Genomic DNA, 19298 nt, shown 5'->3' on the forward strand with positions numbered 1-19298 from the left:
AAACAAAGACAGAGTGAGTGAATGGCAGGGAGGCATAGAAGAGGAGTCTAGTAGTGAAGGAGACCTGCTTTTCCCTGCTCTTGACCTCCCACCCATCCCCAAACAACCACAAACATACCTTCTGTGCAAAGTTGGTATGCAGAATTTCACGCCTCAGCAAGTGAGGGTGAGTCCCAGGCCAGGGGCTAAAGAGCAAAAGAGTGCCTGTGCTCAGACTTTCCCTGCTAGGGATAGTTTATCTGGAACAAGGCCTACTCTCTTGTATCCAGCAAGGATCTAGAAATCCTGCATGAATCTGCAAGGCACATTGGCAGCATAAATTTGCATAAACTGCCCCACCTATTGCCTTCCTACTTCCTGTGCTGTAGTTGTTTGTGTAGAGAGAGAGGTCGCAGGCAAGGAAATGTTGTGAGTCGGATACAGGACCCTAAATAGCTGGTGAGAGGTATGTGGTGTTCTAAAAGCATGAAAACTGTATACCTGTGAAATAAAGTGCTTTCGTATGTGTTCTTCTGTGTTTATTGTCCTGTGCATAAAGTTGCACCTTGTGTTTGAAGGTTTAAATTATTTCAGGCTTGCATGGAGGTAGACGTTTCTGAGTAACTTTTATTCATTTCTTAAAATCCTATACTGTCAGGATGGCCGAGAGGTCTAAGGTGCTGTGTTTAGGCCACAGTCTCCTTTGGAGGCGTGGGTTCGAATTCCACTTCTGACATGCCTTTTGGAGATTTAATCTCCTTTATCAGGTTAACATCTGATGGAAGTTGCATCTGTTGGTCTTCACTTGGCACGTTATTCCGTTCTCCTCTTGTCAAGAGAGATGGGGTTTCTCATATATTTAGGTTCTATAACGTCTTGCTGACAAAGCGCAATCCTTACCAAATGAGCATAGGACCCATGTAAGAGGTCATCTGGAAGAGTCATACTCTTGTATGCCCTGGCCAGACGGGCCCTGCAAATTTCGAAGAATGCCATTCATCTGGTGGACAACTGGACTCCAGCACACTTACAGCAATTTCCTCAGGGCTTTGATCAGGGGCTGCTTAAATTTGCATACTCCACCCTATGTTGTGACTTTGAGATCCCTTGTTGAAATTGCTTTAGCCAGCCAAGAGGTGGCTATTGTCTCACTTTCAAAGCAGCTTTGAGCCGTTCAAGTGGCTGGTGAATAGCACTTTCTCTTTGTACGCCTCAAAGTTCTAAAGAGTTCTCCATAGGTCCTGCTCTATACAGATTGTTCAAAGATCTGTTGGAAGTGCATATAATAGGATAAATAAATTGAGGGCATTCCTTTTCAGTACCTCACCTGCATGGCTGTCTGGCCTCTGGAAGATGCTGGGAAAGCAAGTCAGGATTGCCGAGTGGTCTAAGGCGCTGCGTTCAGGTCGCAGTCTCCTCTGGAGGTGTGGGTTCAAATCCCACTTCTGACAGTCCAGTGTTTACTCTACTTTTTTTCTTGAGAAATATGATCATTTCCCTCGCAGTGGCTTATAGGATTGTCTTCTTGGAAGAGTGCAGTGAATTTTTTTCTTGCTCTAGCCACTATTGGCCTAAGCTCTGTGCATTTTTTGGTTCCTAATATATTTCTCACCCTTTAGATGAAAAAGCAGCATGGGGTCAGGATGGCCGAGTGGTCTAAGGCGCTGCGTTAAGGCCGCAGTCTCTCCTGGAGGCATGGGTTCGAATCCCACTTCTGACAAAACTTGAATTCCATTTTCTCTCTCAGTTCCTTTAGAATCTCAGCTAAAAATTGGCAATGTAAATAATATCTGAATAAGTACCAAACTTCAGTTTCAAATGCGTTTGCCCTATTCTATCTTTAACGTTAATGTAATATTCTTCTAGCACTCGTGGTGTTTTATATTTGTTTTGTGGGGTACTTTAAAAATCTTTTTTATGAAAGAAATGGGTTACATTAAGTCTTGTGATGTTTTAGGTTTCCAATAAGGAGGTTTTAAATTTTATGTCACGTCATTTTCAGATGCTTCATTCAAGAGCTGTTTCCACTATAGAATGCAGAGCAAGGGCTAAAATACAAGTGATAGAGCGAGTGAGTGAGAAGGAGTGTTGTGGAAGGAGAGAATGAAACAAAGACAGAGTGAGTGAATGGCAGGGAGGCATAGAAGAGGAGTCTAGTAGTGAAGGACACCTGCTTTTCCCTGCTCTTGACCTCCCACCCATCCCCAAACAACCACAAACATACCTTCTGTGCAAAGTTGGTATGCAGAACTTCACGCCTCAGCAAGTGAGGGTGAGTCCCAGGCCAGTTGCTAAAGAGCAAAAGAGTGCCTGTGCTCAGACTTTCCCTGCTAGGGATAGTTTATCTGGAACAAGTCCTTCTCTCTTGTATCCAGCAAGGATCTAGAAATCCTGCATGAATCTGCAAGGCACATTGGCAGCATAAATTTGCATAAACTGCCCCACCTATTGCCTTCCTACTTCCTGTGCTGTAGTTGTTTGTGTAGAGAGAGAGGTCGCAGGCAAGGAAATGTTGTGAGTCGGATACAGGACCCTAAATAGCTGGTGAGAGGTATGTGGTGTTCTAAAAGCATGAAAACTGTATACCTGTGAAATAAAGTGCTTTCGTATGTGTTCTTCTGTGTTTATTGTCCTGTGCATAAAGTTGCACCTTGTGTTTGAAGGTTTAAATTATTTCAGGCTTGCATGGAGGTAGACGTTTCTGAGTAACTTTTATTCATTTCCTAAAAGCCTATACTGTCAGGATGGCCGAGAGGTCTAAGGTGCTGTGTTTAGGCCACAGTCTCCTTTGGAGGCGTGCGTTCGAATCCCACTTCTGACATGCCTTTTGGAGATTTAATCTCCTTTATCAGGTTAACATCTGATGGAAGTTGCATCTGTTGGTCTTCACCTGGCACGTTATTCCGTTCTCCTCTTGTCAAGAGAGATGGGGTTTCTCATATATTTAGGTTCTATAACGTCTTGCTGACAAAGCGCAATCCTTACCAAATGAGCATAGGACCCATGTAAGAGGTCATCTGGAAGAGTCATGCTCTTGTATGCCCTGGCCAGACGGGCCCTGCAAATTTGGAAGAATGCCATGCATCTGGTAGACAACTGGACTCCAGCACACTTACAGCAATTTCCTTAGGGCTTTGATCAGGGGCTGCTTAAATTTGCATACTCCACGCTATGTTGTGACTTTGAGATCCCTTGTTGAAATTGCTTTAGCCAGCCAAGAGGTGGCTATTGACTCAATTTCAAAGCAGCTTTGAGCCGTTCAAGTGGCTGGTGAATAGCACTTTCTCTTTGTTCGCCTCAAATTTCTAAAGAGTTCTCCATAGGTCCTGCTCTGTACAGATTGTTCAAAGATCTGTTGGAAGTGCATATAATAGGATAAATAAATTGAGGGCATTCCTTTTCAGTACCTCACCTGCATGGCTGTCTGGCCTCTGGAAGATGCTGGGAAAGCAAGTCAGGATGGCCGAGTGGTCTAAGGCGCTGCGTTCAGGTCGCAGTCTCCTCTGGAGGTGTGGGTTCAAATCCCACTTCTGACAGTCCTCTGTTTACTCTAATTTTTTTCTTGAGAAATATGATCATTTCCCTCGCAGTGGCTTATAGGATTGTCTTCTTGGAAGAGTGCAGTGAGTTTTTTTTCTTGCTCTAGCCACTATAGGCCTCAGCTCTGTGCATTTTTTGGTTCCTAATATCTTTCTCACCCTTTAGATGAAAAAGCAGCATAGGGTCAGGATGGCCGAGTGGTCTAAGGCGCTGCGTTAAGGCCGCAGTCTCTCCTGGAGGCGTGGCTTCGAATCCCACTTCTGACAAAACTTGAATTCCATTTTCTCTCTCAGTTCCTTTAGAATCTCAGCTAAAAATTGGCAATGTAAATAATATCTGAATAAGTACCAAACTTCAGTTTCAACTGCAAATGCATTTGCCCTATTCTATCTTTAACATTAATGTAATATTCTTCTAGCACTCGTGGTGTTTTATATTTGTTTTGTGGGGTACTTTAAAAATCTTTTTTATGAAAGAAATGGGTTACATTAAGTCTTGTGATGTTTTAGGTTTCCAATAAGGAGGTTTTAAATTTTATGTCACGTCATTTTCAGATGCTTCATTCAAGAGATGTTTCCACTATAGAATGCAGAGCAAGGGCAAAAATACAAGTGATAGAGCGAGTGAGTGAGAAGGAGTGTTGTGGAAGGAGAGAATGAAACAAAGACAGAGTGAGTGAACGGCAGGGAGGCATAGAAGAGGAGTCTAGTAGTGAAGGAGACCTGCTTTTCCCTGCTCTTGACCTCCCACCCATCCCCAAACAACCACAAACATACCTTCTGTGCAAAGTTGGTATGCAGAATTTCACGCCTCAGCAAGTGAGGGTGAGTCCCAGGCCAGGGGCTAAAGAGCAAAAGAGTGCCTGTGCTCAGACTTTCCCTGCTAGGGATAGTTTATCTGGAACAAGGCCTACTCTCTTGTATCCAGCAAGGATCTAGAAATCCTGCATGAATCTGCAAGGCACATTGGCAGCATAAATTTGCATAAACTGCCCCACCTATTGCCTTCCTACTTCCTGTGCTGTAGTTGTTTGTGTAGAGAGAGAGGTCGCAGGCAAGGAAATGTTGTGAGTCGGATACAGGACCCTAAATAGATGGTGAGAGGTATGTGGTGTTCTAAAAGCATGAAAACTGTATACCTGTGAAATAAAGTGATTTCGTATGTGTTCTTCTGTGTTTATTGTCCTGTGCATAAAGTTGCACCTTGTGTTTGAAGGTTTAAATTATTTCAGGCTTGCATGGAGGTAGACGTTTCTGAGTAACTTTTATTCATTTCTTAAAAGCATATACTGTCAGGATGGCCGAGAGGTCTAAGGCGCTGTGTTTAGGCCACAGTCTCCTTTGGAGGCGTGGGTTCGAATCCCACTTCTGACATGCCTTTTGGAGATTTAATCTCCTTTATCAGGTTAACATCTGATGGAAGTTGCATCTGTTGGTCTTCACTTGGCACGTTATTCCGTTCTCTTCTTGTCAAGAGAGATGGGGTTTCTCATATATTTAGGTTCTATAACGTCTTGCTGACAAAGCGCAATCCTTACCAAATGAGCATAGGACCCATGTAAGAGGTCATCTGGAAGAGTCATGCTCTTGTATGCCCTGGCCAGACGGGCCCTGCAAATTTGGAAGAATGCCATTCATCTGGTAGACAACTGGACTCCAGCACACTTACAGCAATTTCCTCAGGGCTTTGATCAGGGGCTGCTTAAATTTGCATACTCCACCCTATGTTGTGACTTTGAGATCCCTTGTTGAAATTGCTTTAGCCAGCCAAGAGGTGGCTATTGTCTCAATTTTAAAGCAGCTTTGAGCCGTTCAAGTGGCTGGTGAATAGCACTTTCTCTTTGTTCGCCTCAAAGTTCTAAAGAGTTCTCCATAGGTCCTGCTCTGTACAGATTGTTCAAAGATCTGTTGGAAGTGCATATAATAGGATAAATAAATTGAGGGCATTCCTTTTCAGTACCTCACCTACATGGCTGTCTGGCCTCTGGAAGATGCTGTGAAAGCAAGTCAGGATGGCCGAGTGGTCTAAGGCGCTGCGTTCAGGTCGCAGTCTCCTCTGGAGGTGTGGGTTCAAATCCCACTTCTGACAGTCCTGTGTTTACACTACTTTTTTTCTTGAGAAATATTATCATTTCCCTCGCAGTGGCTTATAGGATTGTCTTCTTGGAAGAGTGCAGTGAGTTTTTTTCTTGCTCTAGCCACTATTGGCCTAAGCTCTGTGCATTTTTTGGTTCCTAATATATTTCTCACCCTTTAGATGAAAAAGCAGCATGGGGTCAGGATGGCCGAGTGGTCTAAGGCACTTCGTTAAGGCCGCAGTCTCTCCTGGAGGCGTGGGTTCGAATCCCACTTCTGACAAAACTTGAATTCCATTTTCTCTCTCAGTTCCTTTAGAATCTCAGCTAAAAATTGGCAATGTAAATAATATCTGAATAAGTACCAAACTTCAGTTTCAACTGCAAATGCATTTGCCCTATTCTATCTTTAACGTTAATGTAATATTCTTCTAGCACTCGTGGTGTTTTATATTTGTTTTGTGGGGTACTTTAAAAATCTTTTTTATGAAAGAAATGGGTTACATTAAGTCTTGTGATGTTTTAGGTTTCCAATAAGGAGGTTTTAAATTTTATGTCACGTCATTTTCAGATGCTTCATTCAAGAGCTGTTTCCACTATAGAATGCAGAGCAAGGGCAAAAATACAAGTGATAGAGCGAGTGAGTGAGAAGGAGTGTTGTGGAAGGAGAGAATGAAACAAAGACAGAGTGAGTGAATGGCAGGGAGGCATAGAAGAGGAGTCTAGTAGTGAAGGAGACCTGCTTTTCCCTGCTCTTGACCTCCCACCCATCCCCAAACAACCACAAACATACCTTCTGTGCAAAGTTGGTATGCAGAATTTCACGCCTCAGCAAGTGAGGGTGAGTCCCAGGCCAGGGGCTAAAGAGCAAAAGAGTTCCTGTGCTCAGACTTTCCCTGCTAGGGATAGTTTATCTGGAACAAGTCCTTCTCTCTTGTATCCAGCAAGGATCTAGAAATCCTGCATGAATCTGCAAGGCACATTGGCAGCATAAATTTGCATAAACTGCCCCACCTGTTGCCTTCCTACTTCCTGTGCTGTAGTTGTTTGTGTAGAGAGAGAGGTCGCAGGCAAGGAAATGTTGTGAGTCGGATACAGGACCCTAAATAGCTGGTGAGAGGTATGTGGTGTTCTAAAAGCATGAAAACTGTATACCTGTGAAATAAAGTGCTTTCGTATGTGTTCTTCTGTGTTTATTGTCCTGTGCATAAAGTTGCACCTTGTGTTTGAAGGTTTAAATTATTTCAGGCTTGCATGGAGGTAGACGTTTCTGAGTAACTTTTATTCATTTCTTAAAAGCCTATACTGTCAGGATGGCCGAGAGGTCTAAGGTGCTGTGTTTAGGCCACAGTCTCCTTTGGAGGCGTGCCTTCGAATCCCACTTCTGACATGCCTTTTGGAGATTTAATCTCCTTTATCAGGTTAACATCTGATGGAAGTTGCATCTGTTGGTCTTCACCTGGCACGTTATTCCGTTCTCCTCTTGTCAAGAGAGATGGGGTTTCTCATATATTTAGGTTCTATAACGTCTTGCTGACAAAGCGCAATCCTTACCAAATGAGCATAGGACCCATGTAAGAGGTCATCTGGAAGAGTCATGCTCTTGTATGCCCTGGCCAGACGGGCCCTGCAAATTTGGAAGAATGCCATGCATCTGGTAGACAACTGGACTCCAGCACACTTACAGCAATTTCCTTAGGGCTTTGATCAGGGGCTGCTTAAATTTGCATACTCCACCCTATGTTGTGACTTTGAGATCCCTTGTTGAAATTGCTTTAGCCAGCCAAGAGGTGGCTATTGTCTCAATTTCAAAGCAGCTTTGAGCCGTTCAAGTGGCTGGTGAATAGCACTTTCTCTTTGTTCGCCTCAAAGTTCTAAAGAGTTCTCCATAGGTCCTGCTCTGTACAGATTGTTCAAAGATCTGTTGGAAGTGCATATAATAGGATAAATAAATTGCGGGCAGTCCTTTTCAGTACCTCACCTGCATGGCTGTCTGGCCTCTGGAAGATGCTGGGAAAGCAAGTCAGGATGGCCGAGTGGTCTAAGGCGCTGCGTTCAGGTCGCAGTCTCCTCTGGAGGCGTGGGTTCAAATCCCACTTCTGACAGTCCTGTGTTTACTCTAATTTTCTTCTTGAGAAATATGATCGTTTCCCTCGCAGTGGCTTATAGGATTGTCTTCTTGGAAGAGTGCAGTGAGTTTTTTTCTTGCTCTAGCCACTATTGGCCTAAGCTCTGTGCATTTTTTGGTTCCTAATATCTTTCTCACCCTTTAGATGAAAAAGCAGCATGGGGTCAGGATGGCCGAGTGGTCTAAGGCGCTGTGTAAGGCTGCAGTCTCTCCTGGAGGCGTGGGTTCGAATCCCACTTCTGACAAAACTTGAATTCCATTTTCTCTCTCAGTTCCTTTAGAATCTCAGCTAAAAATTGGCAATGTAAATAATATCTGAATAAGTACCAAACTTCAGTTTCAACTGCAAATGCATTTGCCCTATTCTATCTTTAACGTTAATGTAATATTCTTCTAGCACTCGTGGTGTTTTATATTTCTTTTGTGGGGTACTTTAAAAATCTTTTTTATGAAAGAAATGGGTTACATTAAGTCTTGTGATGTTTTAGGTTTCCAATAAGGAGGTTTTAAATTTTATGTCACGTCATTTTCAGATGCTTCATTCAAGAGATGTTTCCACTATAGAATGCAAAGCAAGGGCAAAAATACAAGTGATAGAGCGAGTAAGTGAGAAGGAGTGTTGTGGAAGGAGAGAATGAAACAAAGACAGAGTGAGTGAACGGCAGGGAGGCATAGAAGAGGAGTCTAGTAGTGAAGGAAACCTGCTTTTCACTGCTCTTGACCTCCCACCCATCCCCAAACAACCACAAACATACCTTCTGTGCAAAGTTGGTATGCAGAATTTCACGCCTCAGCAAGTGAGGGTGAGTCCCAGGCCAGGGGCTAAAGAGCAAAAGAGTGCCTGTGCTCAGACTTTCCCTGCTAGGGATAGTTTATCTGGAACAAGGCCTACTCTCTTGTATCCAGCAAGGATATAGAAATCCTGCATGAATCTGCAAGGCACATTGGCAGCATAAATTAGCATAAACTGCCCCACCTATTGCCTTCCTACTTCCTGTGCTGTAGTTGTTTGTGTAGAGAGAGAGGTCGCAGGCAAGGAAATGTTGTGAGTCGGATACAGGTTCCTAAATAGCTGGTGAGAGGTATGTGGTGTTCTAAAAGCATGAAAACTGTATACCTGTGAAATAAAGTGCTTTTGTATGTGTTCTTCTGTGTTTATTGTCCTGTGCATAAAGTTGCACCTTGTGTTTGAAGGTTTAAATTATTTCAGACTTGCATGGAGGTAGACGTTTCTGAGTAACTTTTATTCATTTCTTAAAAGCCTATACTGTCAGGATGGCCGAGAGGTCTAAGGTGCTGTGTTTAAGCCACAGTCTCCTTTGGAGGCGTGGGTTCGAATCCCACTTCTGACATACCTTTTGGAGATTTAATCTCCTTTATCAGGTTAACATCTGATGGAAGTTGCATCTGTTGGTCTTCACCTGGCACGTTATTCCGTTCTCCTCTTGTCAAGAGAGATGGGGTTTCTCATATATTTAGGTTCTATAACGTCTTGCTGACAAAGCGCAATCCTTACCAAATGAGCATAGGACCCATGTAAGAGGTCATCTGGAAGAGTCATGCTCTTGTATGCCCTGGCAAGACGGGCCCTGCAAATTTGGAAGAATGCCATGCATCTGGTAGACAACTGGACTCCAGCACACTTACAGCAATTTCCTTAGGGCTTTGATCAGGGGCTGCTTAAATTTGCATACTCCACCCTATGTTGTGACTTTGAGATCCCTTGTTGAAATTGCTTTAGCCAGCCAAGAGGTGGCTATTGTCTCAATTTCAAAGCAGCTTTGAACCGTTCAAGTGGCTGGTGAATAGCACTTTCTCTTTGTTCGCCTCAAAGTTCTAAAGAGTTCTCCATAGGTCCTGCTCTGTACAGATTGTTCAAAGATCTGTTGGAAGTGCATATAATAGGATAAATAAATTGAGGGCATTCCTTTTCAGTACCTCACCTGCATGGTTGTCTGGCCTCTGGAAGATGCTGGGAAAGCAAGTCAGGATGGCCGAGTGGTCTAAGGCGCTGCGTTCAGGTCGCAGTCTCCTCTGGAGGCGTGGGTTCAAATCCCACTCCTTACAGTCCTGTGTTTACTCTAATTTTTTTCTTGAGAAATATGATCATTTCCCTCGCAGTGGCTTATAGGATTGTCTTCTTGGAAGAGTGCAGTGAGTTTTTTTCTTGCTCTAGCCACTATTGGTATAAGCTCTGTGCATTTTTTGGTTCCTAATATCTTTCTCACCCTTTAGATGAAAAAGCAGCATGGGGTCAGGATGGCCGAGTGGTCCAAGGCGCTGCGTAAAGGCCGCAGTCTCTCCTGGAGACGTGGGTTCGAATCCCACTTCTGACAAAACTTGAATTCCATTTTCTCTCTCAGTTCCTTTAGAATCTCAGCTAAAAATTGGCAATGTAAATAATATCTGAATAAGTACCAAACTTCAGTTTCAACTGCAAACGTATGTGCCCTATTCTATCTTTAACGTTAATGTAATATTCTTCTAGCACTCGTGGTGTTTTATATTTCTTTTGTGGGGTACTTTAAAAATCTTTTTTATGAAAGAAATGGGTTACATTAAGTCTTGTGATGTTTTAGGTTTCCAATAAGGAGGTTTTAAATTTTATGTCACGTCATTTTCAGATGCTTCATTCAAGAGATGTTTCCACTATAGAATGCAGAGCAAGGGCAAAAATACAAGTCATAGAGCGAGTGAGTGAGATGGAGTGTTGTGGAAGGAGAGAATGAAACAAAGACAGAGTGAGTGAACGGCAGGGAGGCATAGAAGAGGAGTCTAGTAGTGAAGGAGACCTGCTTTTCCCTGCTCTTGACCTCCCACCCATCCCCAAACAACCACAAACATACCTTCTGTGCAAAGTTGGTATGCAGAATTTCACGCCTCAGCAAGTGAGGGTGAGTCCCAGGCCAGGGGCTAAAGAGCAAAAGAGTGCCTGTGCTCAGACTTTCCCTGCTAGGGATAGTTTATCTGGAACAAGGCCTACTCTCTTGTATCCAGCAAGGATCTAGAAATCCTGCATGAATCTGCAAGGCACATTGGCAGCATAAATTTGCATAAACTGCCCCACCTATTGCCTTCCTACTTCCTGTGCTGTAGTTGTTTGTGTAGAGAGAGAGGTCGCAGGCAAGGAAATGTTGTGAGTCGGATACAGGACCCTAAATAGCTGGTGAGAGGTATGTGGTGTTCTAAAAGCATGAAAACTGTATACCTGTGAAATAAAGTGCTTTCGTATGTGTTCTTCTGTGTTTATTGTCCGGTGCATAAAGTTGCACCTTGTGTTTGAAGGTTTAAATTATTTCAGGCTTGCATGGAGGTAGACGTTTCTGAGTAACTTTTATTAATTTCTTAAAAGCCTATACTGTCAGGATGGCCGAGAGGTCTAAGGTGCTGTGTTTAAGCCACAGTCTCCTTTGGAGGCGTGGGTTCGAATCCCACTTCTGACATGCCTTTTGGAGATTTAATCTCCTTTATCAGGTTAACATCTGATGGAAGTTGCATCTGTTGGTCTTCACCTGGCACGTTATTCCGTTCTCCTCTTGTCAAGAGAGATGGGGTTTCTCATATATTTAGGTTCTATAACGTCTTGCTGACAAAGCGCAATCCTTACCAAATGAGCATAGGACCCATGTAAGAGGTCATCTGGAAGAGTCATGCTCTTGTATGCCCTGGCCAGACGGGCCCTGCAAATTTGGAAGAATGCCATGCATCTGGTAGACAACTGGACTCCAGCACACTTACAGCAATTTCCTTAGGGCTTTGATCAGGGGCTGCTTAAATTTGCATACTCCACCCTATGTTGTGACTTTGAGATCCCTTGTTGAAATTGCTTTAGCCAGCCAAGAGGTGGCTATTGTCTCAATTTCAAAGCAGCTTTGAGCCGTTCAAGTGGCTGGTGAATAGCACTTTCTCTTTGTTCGCCTCAAAGTTCTAAAGAGTTCTCCATAGGTCCTGCTCTGTACAGATTGTTCAAAGATCTGTTGGAAGTGCATATAATAGGATAAATAAATTGAGGGCATTCCTTTTCAGTACCTCACCTGCATGGATGTCTGGCCTCTGGAAGATGCTGGGAGAGCAAGTCAGGATGGCCGAGTGGTCTAAGGCGCTGCGTTCAGGTCGCAGTCTCCTCTGGAGGCGTGGGTTCAAATCCCACTTCTGACAGTCCTGTGTTTACTCTAAGTATTTTTCTTGAGAAATATGATCATTTCCCTCGCAGTGGCTTATAGGATTGTCTTCTTGGAAGAGTGCAGTGAGTTTTTTTCTTGCTCTAGCCACTATTGGCCTAAGCTCTGTGCATTTTTTGGTTCCTAATATCTTTCTCACCCTTTAGATGAAAAAGCAGCATGGGGTCAGGATGGCCGAGTGGTCTAAGGCGCTGCGTAAAGGCCGCAGTCTCTCCTGGAGGCGTAGGTTTGAATCCCACTTCTGACAAAACTTGAATTCCATTTTCTCTCTCAGTTCCTTTAGAATCTCAGCTAAAAATTGGCAATGTAAATAATATCTGAATAAGTACCAAACTTCAGTTTCAACTGCAAATGTATTTGCCCTATTCTATCTTTAACGTTAATGTAATATTCTTCTAGCACTCGTGGTGTTTTATATTTCTTTTGTGGGGTACTTTAAAAATCTTTTTTATGAAAGTAATGGGTTACATTAAGTCTTGTGATGTTTTAGGTTTCCAATAAGGAGGTTTTAAATTTTATGTCACGTCATTTTCAGATGCTTCATTCAAGAGATGTTTCCACTATAGAATGCAGAGCAAGGGCAAAAATACAAGTGATAGAGCGAGTGAGTGAGAAGGAGTGTTGTGGAAGGAGAGAATGAAACAAAGACAGAGTGAGTGAACGGCAGGGAGGCATAGAAGAGGAGTCTAGTAGTGAAGGAGACCTGCTTTTCCCTGCTCTTGACCTCCCACCCATCCCCAAACAACCACAAACATACCTTCTGTGCAAAGTTGGTATGCAGAATTTCACTCCTCAGCAAGTGAGGGTGAGTCCCAGGCCAGGGGCTAAAGAGCAAAAGAGTGCCTGTGCTCAGACTTTCCCTGCTAGGGATAGTTTATCTGGAACAAGGCCTACTCTCTTGTATCCGGCAAGGATCTAGAAATCCTGCATGAATCTGCAAGGCACATTGGCAGCATAAATTTGCATAAACTGCCCCACCTATTGCCTTCCTACTTCCTGTGCTGTAGTTGTTTGTGTAGAGAGAGAGGTCGCAGGCAAGGAAATGTTGTGAGTCGGATACAGGACCCTAAATAGCTGGTGAGAGGTATGTGGTGTTCTAAAAGCATGAAAACTCTATACCTGTGAAATAAAGTGCTTTCGTATGTGTTCTTCTGTGTTTATTGTCCTGTGCATAAAGTTGCACCTTGTGTTTGAAGGTTTAAATTATTTCAGGCTTGCATGGAGGTAGACGTTTCTGAGTAACTTTTATTCATTTCTTAAAAGCCTATACTGTCAGGATGGCCGAGAGGTCTAAGGTGCTGTGTTTAAGCCACAGTCTCCTTTGGAGGCGTGGGTTCGAATCCCACTTCTGACATGCCTTTTGGAGATTTAATCTCCTTTATCAGGTTAACATGTGATGGAAGTTGCATCTGTTGGTCTTCACCTGGCACGTTATTCCGTTCTCCTCTTGTCAAGAGAGATGGGGTTTCTCATATATTTAGGTTCTATAACGTCTTGCTGACAAAGCGCAATCCTTACCAAATGAGCATAGGACCCATGTAAGAGGTCATCTGGAAGAGTCATGCTCTTGTATGCCCTGGCCAGACGGGCCCTGCAAATTTGGAAGAATGCCATGCATCTGGTAGACAACTGGACTCCAGCACACTTACAGCAATTTCCTTAGGGCTTTGATCAGGGGCTGCTTAAATTTGCATACTCCACGCTATGTTGTGACTTTGAGATCCCTTGTTGAAATTGCTTTAGCCAGCCAAGAGGTGGCTATTGACTCAATTTCAAAGCAGCTTTGAGCCGTTCAAGTGGCTGGTGAATAGCACTTTCTCTTTGTTCGCCTCAAATTTCTAAAGAGTTCTCCATAGGTCCTGCTCTGTACAGATTGTTCAAAGATCTGTTGGAAGTGCATATAATAGGATAAATAAATTGAGGGCATTCCTTTTCAGTACCTCACCTGCATGGCTGTCTGGCCTCTGGAAGATGCTGGAAAAGCACGTCAGGATGGCCGAGTGGTCTAAGGCGCTGCGTTCAGGTCGCAGTCTCCTCTGGAGGCGTGGGTTCAAATCCCACTTCTGACAGTCCTGTGTTTACTCTAAGTTTTTTTCTTGAGAAATAGGATCATTTCCCTCGCAGTGGCTTATAGGATTGTCTTCTTGGAAGAGTGCAGTGAGTTTTTTTCTTGCTCTAGCCACTATTGGCCTAAGCTCTGTGCATTTTTTGGTTCCTAATATCTTTCTCACCCTTTAGATGAAAAAGCAGCATGGGGTCAGGATGGCTGAGTGGTCTAAGGAGCTGTGTAAGGCCGCAGTCTCTCCTGGAGGCGTGGGTTCGAATCCCACTTCTGACAAAACTTGAATTCCATTATCTCTCTCAGTTCCTTTAGAATCTCAGCTAAAAATTGGCAATGTAAATAATATCTGAATAAGTACCAAACTTCAGTTTCAACTGCAAATGCATTTGCCCTATTCTATCTTTAACGTTAATGTAATATTCTTCTAGCACTCGTGGTGTTTTATATTTCTTTTGTGGGGTACTTTAAAAATCTTTTTTATGAAAGAAATGGGTTACATTAAGTCTTGTGATGTTTTAGGTTTCCAATAAGGAGGTTTTAAATTTTATGTCACGTCATTTTCAGATGCTTCATTCAAGAGATGTTTCCACTATAGAATGCAGAGCAAGGGCAAAAATACAAGTGATAGAGCGAGTGAGTGAGAAGGAGTGTTGTGGAAGGAGAGAATGAAACAAAGACAGAGTGAGTGAACGGCAGGGAGGCATAGAAGAGGAGTCTAGTAGTGAAGGAGACCTGCTTTTCCCTGCTCTTGACCTCCCACCCATCCCCAAACAACCACAAACATACCTTCTGTGCAAAGTTGGTATGCAGAATTTCACTCCTCAGCAAGTGAGGGTGAGTCCCAGGCCAGGGGCTAAAGAGCAAAAGAGTGCCTGTGCTCAGACTTTCCCTGCTAGGGATAGTTTATCTGGAACAAGGCCTACTCTCTTGTATCCAGCAAGGATCTAGAAATCCTGCATGAATCTGCAAGGCACATTGGCAGCATAAATTTGCATAAACTGCCCCACCTATTGCCTTCCTACTTCCTGTGCTGTAGTTGTTTGTGTAGAGAGAGAGGTCGCAGGCAAGGAAATGTTGTGAGTCGGATACAGGACCCTAAATAGCTGGTGAGAGGTATGTGGTGTTCTAAAAGCATGAAAACTGTATACCTGTGAAATAAAGTGCTTTCGTATGTGTTCTTCTGTGTTTATTGTCCTGTGCATAAAGTTGCACCTTGTGTTTGAAGGTTTAAATTATTTCAGGCTTGCATGGAGGTAGACGTTTCTGAGTAACTTTTATTCATTTCTTAAAAGCCTATACTGTCAGGATGGCCGAGAGGTCTAAGGTGCTGTGTTTAAGCCACAGTCTCCTTTGGAGGCGTGGGTTCGAATCCCACTTCTGACATGCCTTTTGGAGATTTAATCTCCTTTATCAGGTTAACATCTGATGGAAGTTGCATCTGTTGGTCTTCACCTGGCACGTTATTCCGTTCTCCTCTTGTCAAGAGAGATGGGGTTTCTCATATATTTAGGTTCTATAACGTCTTGCTGACAAAGCGCAATCCTTACCAAATGAGCATAGGACCCATGTAAGAGGTCATCTGGAAGAGTCATGCTCTTGTATGCCCTGGCCAGACGGGCCCTGCAAATTTGGAAGAATGCCATGCATCTGGTAGACAACTGGACTCCAGCACACTTACAGCAATTTCCTTAGGGCTTTGATCAGGGGCTGCTTAAATTTGCATACTCCACCCTATGTTGTGACTTTGAGATCCCTTGTTGAAATTGCTTTAGCCAGCCAAGAGGTGGCTATTGTCTCAATTTCAAAGCAGCTTTGAGCCGTTCAAGTGGCTGGTGAATAGCACTTTCTCTTTGATCACCTCAAAGTTCTAAAGAGTTCTCCATAGGTCCTGCTCTGTAAAGATTGTTCAAAGATCTGTTGGAAGTGCATATAATAGGATAAATAAATTGAGGGCATTCCTTTTCAGTACCTCACCTGCATGGCTGTCTGGCCTCTGGAAGATGCTGTGAAAGCAAGTCAGGATGGCCGAGTGGTCTAAGGCGCTGCGTTCAGGTCGCAGTCTCCTCTGGAGGTGTGGGTTCAAATCCCACTTCTGACAGTCCTGTGTTTACTCTACTTTTTTTCTTGAGAAATATGATCATTTCCCTCGCAGTGGCTTATAGGATTGTCTTCTTGGAAGAGTGCAGTGAGTTTTTTTCTTGCTCTAGCCACTATTGGCCTAAGCTCTGTGCATTTTTTGGTTCCTAATATATTTCTCACCCTTTAGATGAAAAAGCAGCATGGGGTCAGGATGGCCGAGTGGTCTAAGGCGCTGCGTTAAGGCCGCAGTCTCTCCTGGAGGCGTTGGTTCGAATCCCACTTCTGACAAAACTTGAATTCCATTTTCTCTCTCAGTTCCTTTAGAATCTCAGCTAAAAATTGGCAATGTAAATAATATCTGAATAAGTACCAAACTTCAGTTTCAACTGCAAATGCATTTGCCCTATTCTATCTTTAACGTTAATGTAATATTCTTCTAGCACTCGTGGTGTTTTATATTTGTTTTGTGGGGTACTTTAAAAATCTTTTTTATGAAAGAAATGGGTTACATTAAGTCTTGTGATGTTTTAGGTTTCCAATAAGGAGGGTTTAAATTTTATGTCACGTCATTTTCAGATGCTTCATTCAAGAGCTGTTTCCACTATAGAATGCAGAGCAAGGGCAAAAATACAAGTGATAGAGCGAGTGAGTGAGAAGGAGTGTTGTGGAAGGAGAGAATGAAACAAAGACAGAGTGAGTGAATGGCAGGGAGGCATAGAAGAGGAGTCTAGTAGTGAAGGACACCTGCTTTTCCCTGCTCTTGACCTCCCACCCATCCCCAAACAACCACAAACATACCTTCTGTGCAAAGTTGGTATGCAGAACTTCACGCCTCAGCAAGTGAGGGTGAGTCCCAGGCCAGTTGCTAAAGAGCAAAAGAGTGCCTGTGCTCAGACTTTCCCTGCTAGGGATAGTTTATCTGGAACAAGTCCTTCTCTCTTGTATCCAGCAAGGATCTAGAAATCCTGCATGAATCTGCAAGGCACATTGGCAGCATAAATTTGCATAAACTGCCCCACCTATTGCCTTCCTACTTCCTGTGCTGTAGTTGTTTGTGTAGAGAGAGAGGTCGCAGGCAAGGAAATGTTGTGAGTCGGATACAGGACCCTAAATAGCTGGTGAGAGGTATGTGGTGTTCTAAAAGCATGAAAACTGTATACCTGTGAAATAAAGTGCTTTCGTATGTGTTCTTCTGTGTTTATTGTCCTGTGCATAAAGTTGCACCTTGTGTTTGAAGGTTTAAATTATTTCAGGCTTGCATGGAGGTAGACGTTTCTGAGTAACTTTTATTCATTTCCTAAAAGCCTATACTGTCAGGATGGCCGAGAGGTCTAAGGTGCTGTGTTTAGGCCACAGTCTCCTTTGGAGGCGTGCGTTCGAATCCCACTTCTGACATGCCTTTTGGAGATTTAATCTCCTTTATCAGGTTAACATCTGATGGAAGTTGCATCTGTTGGTCTTCACCTGGCACGTTATTCCGTTCTCCTCTTGTCAAGAGAGATGGGGTTTCTCATATATTTAGGTTCTATAACGTCTTGCTGACAAAGCGCAATCCTTACCAAATGAGCATAGGACCCATGTAAGAGGTCATCTGGAAGAGTCATGCTCTTGTATGCCCTGGCCAGACGGGCCCTGCAAATTTGGAAGAATGCCATGCATCTGGTAGACAACTGGACACCAGCACACTTACAGCAATTTCCTTAGGGCTTTGATCAGGGGCTGCTTAAATTTGCATACTCCACGCTATGTTGTGACTTTGAGATCCCTTGTTGAAATTGCTTTAGCCAGCCAAGAGGTGGCTATTGACTCAATTTCAAAGCAGCTTTGAGCCGTTCAAGTGGCTGGTGAATAGCACTTTCTCTTTGTTCGCCTCAAATTTCTAAAGAGTTCTCCATAGGTCCTGCTCTGTACAGATTGTTCAAAGATCTGTTGGAAGTGCATATAATAGGATAAATAAATTGAGGGCATTCCTTTTCAGTACCTCACCTGCATGGCTGTCTGGCCTCTGGAAGATGCTGGGAAAGCAAGTCAGGATGGCCGAGTGGTCTAAGGCGCTGCGTTCAGGTCGCAGTCTCCTCTGGAGGCGTGGGTTCAAATCCCACTTCTGACAGTCCTGTGTTTACTCTAATTTTTTTCTTGAGAAATATGATCATTTCCCTCGCAGTGGCTTATAGGATTGTCTTCTTGGAAGAGTGCAGTGAGTTTTTTTCTTGCTCTAGCCACTATTGGCCTAAGCTCTGTGCATTTTTTGGTTCCTAATATCTTTCTCACCCTTTAGATGGAAAAGCAGCATGGGGTCAGGATGGCCAAGTGGTCTAAGGAGCTGTGTAAGGCCGCAGTCTCTCCTGGAGGTGTGGGTTCGAATCCAACTTCTGACAAAACTTGAATTCCATTATCTCTCTCAGTTCCTTTAGAATCTCAGCTAAAAATTGGCAATGTAAATAATATCTGAATAAGTACCAAACTTCAGTTTCAAATGCATTTGCCCTATTATATCTTTAACGTCAATGTAATATTCTTCTAGCACTCGTGGTGTTTTATATTTCTTTTGTGGGGTAATTTAAAAATCTTTTTTATGAAAGAAATGGGTTACATTAAGTCTTGTGATGTTTTAGGTTTCCAATAAGGAGGTTTTAAATTTTATGTCACGTCATTTTCAGATGCTTCATTCAAGAGATGTTTCCACTATAGAATGCAGAGCAAGGGCAAAAATACAAGTGATAGAGCGAGTGAGTGAGAAGGAGTGTTGTGGAAGGAGAGAATGAAACAAAGACAGAGTGAGTGAATGGCAGGGAGGCATAGAAGAGGAGTCTAGTAGTGAAGGACACCTGCTTTTCCCTGCTCTTGACCTCCCACCCATCCCCAAACAACCACAAACATACCTTCTGTGCAAAGTTGGTATGCAGAATTTCACGCCTCAGCAAGTGAGGGTGAGTCCCAGGCCAGGGGCTAAAGAGCAAAAGAGTGCCTGTGCTCAGACTTTCCCTGCTAGGGATAGTTTATCTGGAACAAGTCCTTCTCTCTTGTATCCAGCAAGGATCTAGAAATCCTGCATGAATCTGCAAGGCACATTGGCAGCATAAATTTGCATAAACTGCCCCACCTATTGCCTTCCTACTTCCTGTGCTGTAGTTGTTTGTGTAGAGAGAGAGGTCGCAGGCAAGGAAATGTTGTGAGTCGGATACAGGACCCTAAATAGCTGGTGAGAGGTATGTGGTGTTCTAAAAGCATGAAAACTGTATACCTGTGAAATAA

General features: G+C 43.4%; 9 non-coding genes across 9 annotated transcripts; all 9 read left to right on the forward strand.

Annotated features, from left to right (window-relative positions):
- The first annotated feature begins 1616 nt into the window (after nt 1–1616).
- On the forward strand, nt 1617–1699 carry TRNAL-AAG (transfer RNA leucine (anticodon AAG)). The gene has a single exon. It is a non-coding gene; the product is annotated as a tRNA-Leu (tRNA).
- Nucleotides 1700–3432: 1733 nt separating this feature from the next.
- Nucleotides 3433–3515, forward strand: TRNAL-CAG (transfer RNA leucine (anticodon CAG)). Its single transcript has one exon. It is a non-coding gene; the product is annotated as a tRNA-Leu (tRNA).
- Nucleotides 3516–4809: 1294 nt separating this feature from the next.
- Nucleotides 4810–4892, forward strand: TRNAL-UAG (transfer RNA leucine (anticodon UAG)). The gene has a single exon. It is a non-coding gene; the product is annotated as a tRNA-Leu (tRNA).
- A 632-nt stretch (nt 4893–5524) lies between these two features.
- Nucleotides 5525–5607, forward strand: TRNAL-CAG (transfer RNA leucine (anticodon CAG)). Its single transcript has one exon. It is a non-coding gene; the product is annotated as a tRNA-Leu (tRNA).
- Nucleotides 5608–7615: 2008 nt separating this feature from the next.
- On the forward strand, nt 7616–7698 carry TRNAL-CAG (transfer RNA leucine (anticodon CAG)). Its single transcript has one exon. It is a non-coding gene; the product is annotated as a tRNA-Leu (tRNA).
- Nucleotides 7699–11796: 4098 nt separating this feature from the next.
- On the forward strand, nt 11797–11879 carry TRNAL-CAG (transfer RNA leucine (anticodon CAG)). Its single transcript has one exon. It is a non-coding gene; the product is annotated as a tRNA-Leu (tRNA).
- A 2009-nt stretch (nt 11880–13888) lies between these two features.
- Nucleotides 13889–13971, forward strand: TRNAL-CAG (transfer RNA leucine (anticodon CAG)). Its single transcript has one exon. It is a non-coding gene; the product is annotated as a tRNA-Leu (tRNA).
- Nucleotides 13972–15979: 2008 nt separating this feature from the next.
- On the forward strand, nt 15980–16062 carry TRNAL-CAG (transfer RNA leucine (anticodon CAG)). The gene has a single exon. It is a non-coding gene; the product is annotated as a tRNA-Leu (tRNA).
- Nucleotides 16063–18070: 2008 nt separating this feature from the next.
- On the forward strand, nt 18071–18153 carry TRNAL-CAG (transfer RNA leucine (anticodon CAG)). The gene has a single exon. It is a non-coding gene; the product is annotated as a tRNA-Leu (tRNA).
- Nucleotides 18154–19298: the final 1145 nt, after the last annotated feature.

The sequence above is a fragment of the Triturus cristatus genome, unplaced genomic scaffold (assembly GCF_964204655.1).
Source record: "Triturus cristatus unplaced genomic scaffold, aTriCri1.1 SCAFFOLD_262, whole genome shotgun sequence".
Lineage (NCBI taxonomy): Eukaryota > Metazoa > Chordata > Amphibia > Caudata > Salamandridae > Triturus > Triturus cristatus.